Source organism: Cotesia glomerata, linkage group LG9 (genome assembly GCF_020080835.1).
Source record: "Cotesia glomerata isolate CgM1 linkage group LG9, MPM_Cglom_v2.3, whole genome shotgun sequence".
NCBI lineage: Eukaryota > Metazoa > Arthropoda > Insecta > Hymenoptera > Braconidae > Cotesia > Cotesia glomerata.
Genome location: NC_058166.1, coordinates 2,863,182 through 2,871,247, shown reverse-complemented (window position 1 = coordinate 2,871,247; position 8,066 = coordinate 2,863,182). Strand labels below are relative to the sequence as shown.

The following is an 8,066-nucleotide window of genomic DNA, read 5'->3' as shown; positions in this document are numbered from 1 at the left end:
TAACACATCATTTACGATTCTTAAACTTCTATCTTGATTAATTGTTTGGAGAGAAAAAACACAATATGCAAAATAATTATTCGAAATTCATCATGAAAGTCAGCTGGAATTCCCGATGAAATTCATATTTGTTTCACAATCTGAAGTTCATCCGGAAATTCATCAGGAACCAAAATTTTTTTTTGTACGGGTAGATTGTCAATGTTACAACGGCGTACACACAATACAAAGAAGCAGACGTCGCCATCTAGCGTTGTCGATAAATACTCTAAAGCGAATCTGTAATGGTAATTCTTTACTCAGAGAATTGATTACTTCTAAATACAACTATAGAATCTTGCAAGAGTTACAAGATTGCTTCAGTAATCTCTGAGAAAATTTTAATAAATATGAAAAAATTTTTTTATTGACTTTTAGATACATAATAATATATTTCAATAATAGATTCTTTGATTAATAATAAAAAAGACTCAACTAAGAAGTAGAGAATATTTTTCGATGAACTTAAGGCTGTTCGGACAGTACTCCGTAACTCACAATAGAATCTAAATTTTTTTTTTTTAATTAAAAATTTGAATATTTGCAGAATCGATTTATCAGGACTACTATATATAAACACAACTACTGCTCATAACAACATCAACAACATAAAATATATGGCAGTATTATTGATAACTGCAATATAACCGAAACTGAAATCACAGCAGGGGCTGAAACAAAAAATTTATGATGACCTTGACATCAAAAAATTTTGCAAAGATTGATTGTTCTGTGAACTTCCTGACGTATGCAGGAGTCCGATACCTACCATTGACATGGACGTGATAATGGTTTTTAACGGTTAAGCCGTTCTTACCGCTACGAAAATCGAAGATTTTCAAAAATCGGGAAGTTATTGTTTTCACCCCGTTTTGCAAAAATCGAGTTTTCATCAGATCTCGACGTTTGAAGGTCACAGGAAGCTTCCCTGACTATCCCCGCGAGGTTTTCACGGCGTCTGTATGTATGTATGTGTGTGTGTGTGTGTGTGTGTGTGTGTGTGAAAGTATGTGAACCGCTTATAACTTTTGAACGGCTTGATCGATTTCATCGCGGTTGGTGCCATTCAAAAGGACTTGACCAAACTTAGATTTTGAAAACTATTTCGACCAATTCAGATCAATAGATTTTGAGAAATCTTAAAAAAACTGAAAAAAAAAATTTTTTTAAATGTGGTTTTTTTGGAATAACTTTTAAACGGCTTGACCGATCAATTCCAAAAACTAATCAGCTCTTAACCTCAAAAAACCACGTCGATCGCCACCAGTCTGGTCAAAATCGGTTGATTCATTCGAGAGATATCGTGAACGAAAGAAAACCGAAAAAAGTGTTTTTTCGGAATAACTCCAAAATTTCTAGCGCGATCAATTCAAAATTTGAGATTCTTTATGAGGCTTAAAAAACTGCGTCGAATGCTTCTAACCGCGTAAAAATCGGTTTATTTATTCAAAAGTTATTGTGGTTTAAAAATTCAAAAAATAGTGTCTTATCAAATCTCTATCAGACTTTTGAGCTCGAAGAGCTTTAAAGGATAGGAAACCAATCTCTTTGAGCTCGGAGAGCTCAAAATAACCCATAAATTGTATTTTTGAGCTCGAAGAGCTCAAAAACGTCATTGGTGCAATTTTAAGCACCTAAGTATGAAATTAGCGGGAAGTTGCAGGGATGGCCTTCAGGGTCAACCGTTTTCCTAATTTTTTTGGTAATCAGTACACGTGTCTCAGCTGCAAATGACGTTAAATTCCAATCGTTTATCTAAAATTGTCTACTATGGATAATTTTCTGTAGAGATTACTACTAATCTAAAAATATTTCTTCTAATTACATTTTACATAGACGTAAGTCCACTTGATATCTATTTCATCATAATTTTCTGGTGTTACGTAAACGTCTCGGAGATTCAGCTTTTTTTTGCTGGCCTCAACACATCCGTAATATCCAGTGTCTCCAAAAACTGCTTTTGGCCTTTTGAATATGAATTTTGACCCTCCATGCGCAGTTTCATTGGTGATTGATGATGGTGACGTGTCCACCTAAAAAAAATTCAATCGTCTACTTTAATAAGCCTTCATTAACAGATAAGGTAAATTCTATCGCTGATGGAATCCAAATTTGAACCAGAACGCCGGAATTTATCACCTTGAACTGTATTCTAATGTGATTTTTTGAATAGATTAAGTTATCCAACTTATCAAGCCTGGAATATTTTTCGGATAGAAAAAATCGACGTCTTCCGAAGCTGTGCAGGTTATTTCTAATAAATCGCCTTCATTTATCACAATTTGGTCAGTTGGTGCAATAGTCAGCTCTGACAAACAGACTGGAAGAAAATCAAAAATTTGTATTTACATTGTAGTTTTCAGCTGATGAAATATGAAAATGATTCAAAATATTATTGCACGCCTCATAGCGCGAAGCGTATGAGGTTGTGCTTATACTCGACTCGTCAAGATCAAGCAATTTTTGTGATCTTTAAATGCCTCTATCACAACCATATTACACTTATTCAATAATATAAGTAGATGTACACCGAAAAACATTTAAATTACACCATCTTTTACTTTCTAAAATCATTTCATGTTGCTATTTTGAAAAAAAAACGTTTTGAAAAAAATTTTACGTGAACGTCCGGATTTCACCACATTTTTGATGTACCAACGACTCATCCCGAACAAATTGATATTTTAAGACCGGACCTTTTATTAGTTTAAGAATTCGATGAACTGGGCCCGTATTTCATATCAGTGGTCTAGTTTATGTATTTTTTTTTTAATTGAATTTTATTAAATTTCACGGATACAACCGTACAAAGCCAAACGAACTTTTCTTATTTGTCACGTGAAAACTTTGGCGCCACTGGATCAAGCAAGATCTTGTTAGACTGCGTGCGCATATGACAAGAAAAAAGGGCGCCGATATTTAAAAAAAAAAATAAAAAATACTCTGTAAGAAATTACTTAATTATAATTTTTTTTTTTAATTAATTTTTTTCTTAAAAAATGAATGAGCGTTATGAGGCGTGCACTTTTGGATTTTCCAAACTTTATAAATAATTTACTTACGATAAACATTGATAAGCAGAAGTATAAAATGCTTGTTAAGTATTTTCGTTCTTTAATTTTCAATAAAGTCATCGATACCTGAATGCACGGAAAAAAAATTCTATGAAAAATTACTATAGTAACATCGTAATCCAGGACTAGACTTTCAGTATCTCGATTTTTACGATGCTGCCGTCTACAGAATACAATTTGAATTATTGAAAATTACGATGTTATTTAGTAAATTTTTTTTCCGTAAGAGCAAGTGAATAAGGACGCATACTATATGTTTTAATAAAAGAGAGACTGAGTCTAGCAGTTTGCGACGCCACCACCGAAAGATGACCAACTACTGTATCGAGGGTTTTATTATGTGACTGAACAGAAACTTTAGATAGTCCCTCCGATAGCGTGAGGGGATAAACCTTGGACTTGAGGCGGAGAGGACACCGGGTTCGATTCCTGGATGATACAGAATTATTTTTTCGGTGACCTAAACCTCTTTTTAATTTGAGTGATAGAAATTTACAATGTTGCATCGTATAAATTACGATGTTTGAGTTCTGATCCGGCACTGCAATGACCTATACTAAAAATTACGATGTTTTCATTGTAATTTTTCGTACAATTTTCTTTCCGTGTGCGCCATGAGGTTTTTATTCTTACGCAGACATAAAATATCTAGTTTAGTATCTCGTAAAATTAGTCTTTTATATTAGTTTTTTAATGCAATTTTATTACGACGTCAATGCCGATATCCGTCTTTAGAAGTGACAAAGATTGATAAAATATTGTAATACTTAGTGTTAGCTCATAGTATCCGTTAATTGCATCGATGAATTATTAGAATTAAAAAGTATTAGTAACATACATACAAGTATGCCCCAAGCGCTTGCTTTTCTTATCGGTAGAATTCGTCAGACATAAAATGACACAGTTCAAAAAATCGTATATGTTTAAGGATTCATTATATAACTCAATTAATGTAAAATCAGCTGCTTTCAAACCCGAGCACTTTTGATACAGCTATAAATTTTTTGTTTTCTTCCGTTTTATCAAAAAAATTTCTATGAAATTTTCAAAATTTTTTACCTACTTTTAATAAAGATATAAACTTTAAAAAAATTTCTCTATTTTTGAACCGACATATTTTGATAAATTTATCTTCAGGGAATTTTTTTTAAATTTTAATCTTCAAATTGACCTTGAAAAATATCGGTAAAATTATTTTTAGTTGTTAAGACCTCCGACAATTATCACTTTTTTCAGACACGCTATAATTTTTTTCTGGTTAGATATTTTTAATGTGTTGTAGTTATTTTTTACAAAATTAAAAAAATTTTGAATTTACACTAGTAATTTTCCAAATAATGGTGGTTTTCAGATTTTCAACTTCCCGTTACATATAGTTGCCGAAGATCAGCGAAATACGAAATAAAAACAACTTTTTTATTTATTAAATTTATTCAATTTTTAGAAACATTTATTGACGTTTACAAAACAACATGTGTTTAAAAGCATCACAAATTCATGGTTACAGAGAAAGTCTAAGTACAAATTACAAATGACACCTAAAATATGCCATCAAATCAACGCCGTATAGATCCATCATGACTTCTTTGATTTTAGATAGCAATTGCTTAGAATAACACTAATTACATAAAATATGCTAGCAATATTATCGACAACTGCATAATTACCGACGCTGAGAACACAGCAGACGCTGAAACAAATAAATAATTTATGATACTCATAATATCAACACACTTTCTGACGTAAGCAGAAATTTGATACCTACCATTGACCTGCAAGTGATAAAAATTTCCAATAATAAGACCATCATCCATCGTTCCTTCGCAACTGTAGTCACCTTCGTCCCATTTCGCGACATCTGATATGGTTAATTGTGATGAATGCGATTGCGATACATTAGTATAACTTATCATAATTCTCTCTAAAATTGACAATTTAATGGTTAGATTATTTATTAACTGGTTTTTGTGAATCCAAAGTGAACTTACCATCAGTTATCAACATATTGCTATTATTAAACCATTCGATATCAGGGAACTCGTCAGTCAATGCACTACAATGCATCGTGACAGAAGCACCTTTAGTTGTAATTATTTCTTGGTTTACTGTGCCTAATTTGTACAAATTGAAGTCATTTTTCTTGATAGAAGAGTTTGTCAAGTCAATATCAGATGCATTATTTTTGATATCAGGATTCTTTGATCCGGAATCAGAATCTTGATAAAACAAAATTTTGGATTACTTTCCATTTTGCAATCATCAGTGATTGGTCTATTGAAATCAATTGAATACATACCTCTAATGCCTATCTGTAGGAATCCTGCATCTTTTTCAATTGTCTCATTGAAATCAGAATTCTTGAAGCTAGTAGTAGGCTCTGGAACAGAAACAAAATTGTGTTTAATAAAATTTTATCTTTTTTTACAAGAATAGAAAAAAATTTACTTTTGATAATAATCTTTTCTCTGAGAATATCTTTGCCATGAACGTTATTTGCTGTGCAAAGAATAAAACCACCCTTATTGATAGTCACATTTACAGTAGAAGACACCTCACCGATCTTGGGTCCTGCTTCAGTAATCTATTAGCAAACAAAATGATTTTAATCCGTTTTCCGTAGATTCTTTCCTTATGATTGTTCAGTATGTCCATTGCACCAGTTACCTGATTAAATTCAATTGGTACCAAGTTTAGGTGTTCATCCCAATACTTCCATGCGATATTCGGAACAGGATTCCCTCTAGCTCGACAGTGGAACTTTGCTTCTTCATTTAACGAGTAACTCGATTGTTTTTTAAGTCCCTCGGTTTTTGGTGGTGCTAAAAAGAATATTACGATCAGTGACTGCGCTAACCAAGTGTGAAGCTTAATATTGACACTTACAGTTTACAACAACATCGAAGGTAATGTTTTTAGTTCCTGCTGAGTTATTAGCCGTAAAAGTCAATATGCCCATGTCATCCAATGTGAATTTGTGTGCTGATAGATCCACAGTGAACTTTTCGCCATTGACCTCAAAATTTTTGAACTTAGACGGAATTGGTAATTCTTTTCTTTCTGGATTGTACCTATGAAGATTTATGGTTACAATTGAAGAAATCATTCATTTTTGGATCGATTAGATTAGATTAGTTACCAGTGAAGTTCGGGCATAGGGTATGCGTCAACATCAACTTGTAAAATGGATTCTTCTTTTCCGCCTACAGAAAATTTACCATTGGGAACTGAGATTGATAATTCCAGATGCTTTCGTTCTGATTCAGAATGAATATTATTAATAAGCTGTCTTACGAAAACCTATTTTCAATGACTTACCATGAGGTGTCAAAGTGACTTTAGCTGTTTCAATAGACGCATATTTAAAATAGCGGCATTCGTAGTCACCAAAATCTTCAGCAGTCACATTTTCGATCGTCAATTGATAGGACGCATATCGAATTTCTGAATTCACATCGTGACTATAACTTGGAATCACATTGAACTTTCGGGACATGTGATTAGTCTGAAAAGACAAACCATTGAATATGAAATAATTGAGTCTTTTTTTATCGAATTTGTTTGGATCTCATCAATTATATCAGTGATTTTACCGTTTGAGGGGTCACCCAAGTTAGGAATAAGTTGTTATTATAACTGAGAGAAACTGAGCAATCCATTTTGAAAGTTTTACCGATTTCCATGTGAGTAGGGGATTTTGTGGTAATGATTGGCTTTTCAAAAAAGTTTGGTTGATCTTGAAAAAAAAAAAAAAAATTAGGTGATAACAATAAAAAAAATGCAATTATAAATGAATGTAATTGATGCAAAAATTGTTACCAAAAATCACGATTCGAAAGTCTATTGCTTTTTTCAATCTGTCATTCAACATAATGACACAAACGTAATCTAACGGACTGTCTGCTTTCAGATTTTTCATCAACATTCCTTTTTTTGGGTCAAATTCTGCGTCGATTACCTGGAAGCGGACAATATTTGAACATGTGGAATAAGCGCGTCTATTTTTAATCTATAGGACCAAAAACATGTATTATGTGTGACGTTCAACTTACTTTGCCAGCGGAATACAGTTTTACATTAAAGTCTGGTGAAGATGGTCGGCAAGGCAGAAGAACATCCTTACCCACTTCTCCGTTGACGTAATACTTACCATTGTTATCTTGGTAAAAATACGGAGAATCAACAAACAATCGGAAAGTCGCTAAAGCAGATATAGAAGTTTAATTTATAGCAAAGACATGCTTTTTAACAAATTCTAAAGAGTTCTGTGGCATTACATGCGACAAAGACGTAGATCCACTGGACGTCTGAATCGGTGTAGATATCTGGCGTAAAAGGCAAGTAACTTTCGATTGGGATTTGATATTTCTCGGGCAGATTTGAACATCCGTACCATCCACTGTCACTGTAGGTTGTCTGCTGACGTTCAAATCTTCCAGTGTGTCCATTGTCTGTTACCAAGGTGCTTATATTTTCTTGCGACGTCACTACCTATTTGATGTTCAAGTTTATGATCTTTAGCACCAAAAAGTATCATAAAATTTTACACCAGAATAAATTTTTTAAATACTCACGTTTCTATCAAATTCGGGGTAGAAAAATGTTATCTTCTTAGAACTCTTACAGTCTATAGTGAGTGGGTCTCCTACATCTAACGAAATGCTTCTGAAGGTCGTTGGTGCTTCAGGCTTCAATTCCATAGACACTAAAGAAGAATATATGGTTTTACTTTGCATTGCACCATTTTTTGAATCTACCATCAATGTTTACCTGGTACGTTAATAATTTTCACAATAGAATATACGCAGTCAACTTCATTGCACGCTGTACAAATAAGTTTTCCGGTTCTTTCCGCTTTAAGCTCGAATGTCGATTTTGTTTTGTTAACCCCATTGTTTATTGAGCTTATCTGTTAAATTTCTTTCAGTAAATATTAATTTCCAACTTTTTTAACTT

The 8,066-nt window shown here is 33.0% G+C and overlaps 1 long non-coding RNA gene across 1 annotated transcript; it reads right to left on the bottom strand.

The window, feature by feature from the left end:
• Positions 1-631: 631 nt before the first annotated feature.
• On the bottom strand, positions 632-5,424 carry LOC123271477. The gene is made up of 3 exons (XR_006510882.1): positions 5,410-5,424; positions 4,879-5,329; positions 632-710 (listed from the first exon to the last, which is right to left on the bottom strand). It is a non-coding gene; the product is annotated as an uncharacterized LOC123271477 (long non-coding RNA).
• Positions 5,425-8,066: the final 2,642 nt, after the last annotated feature.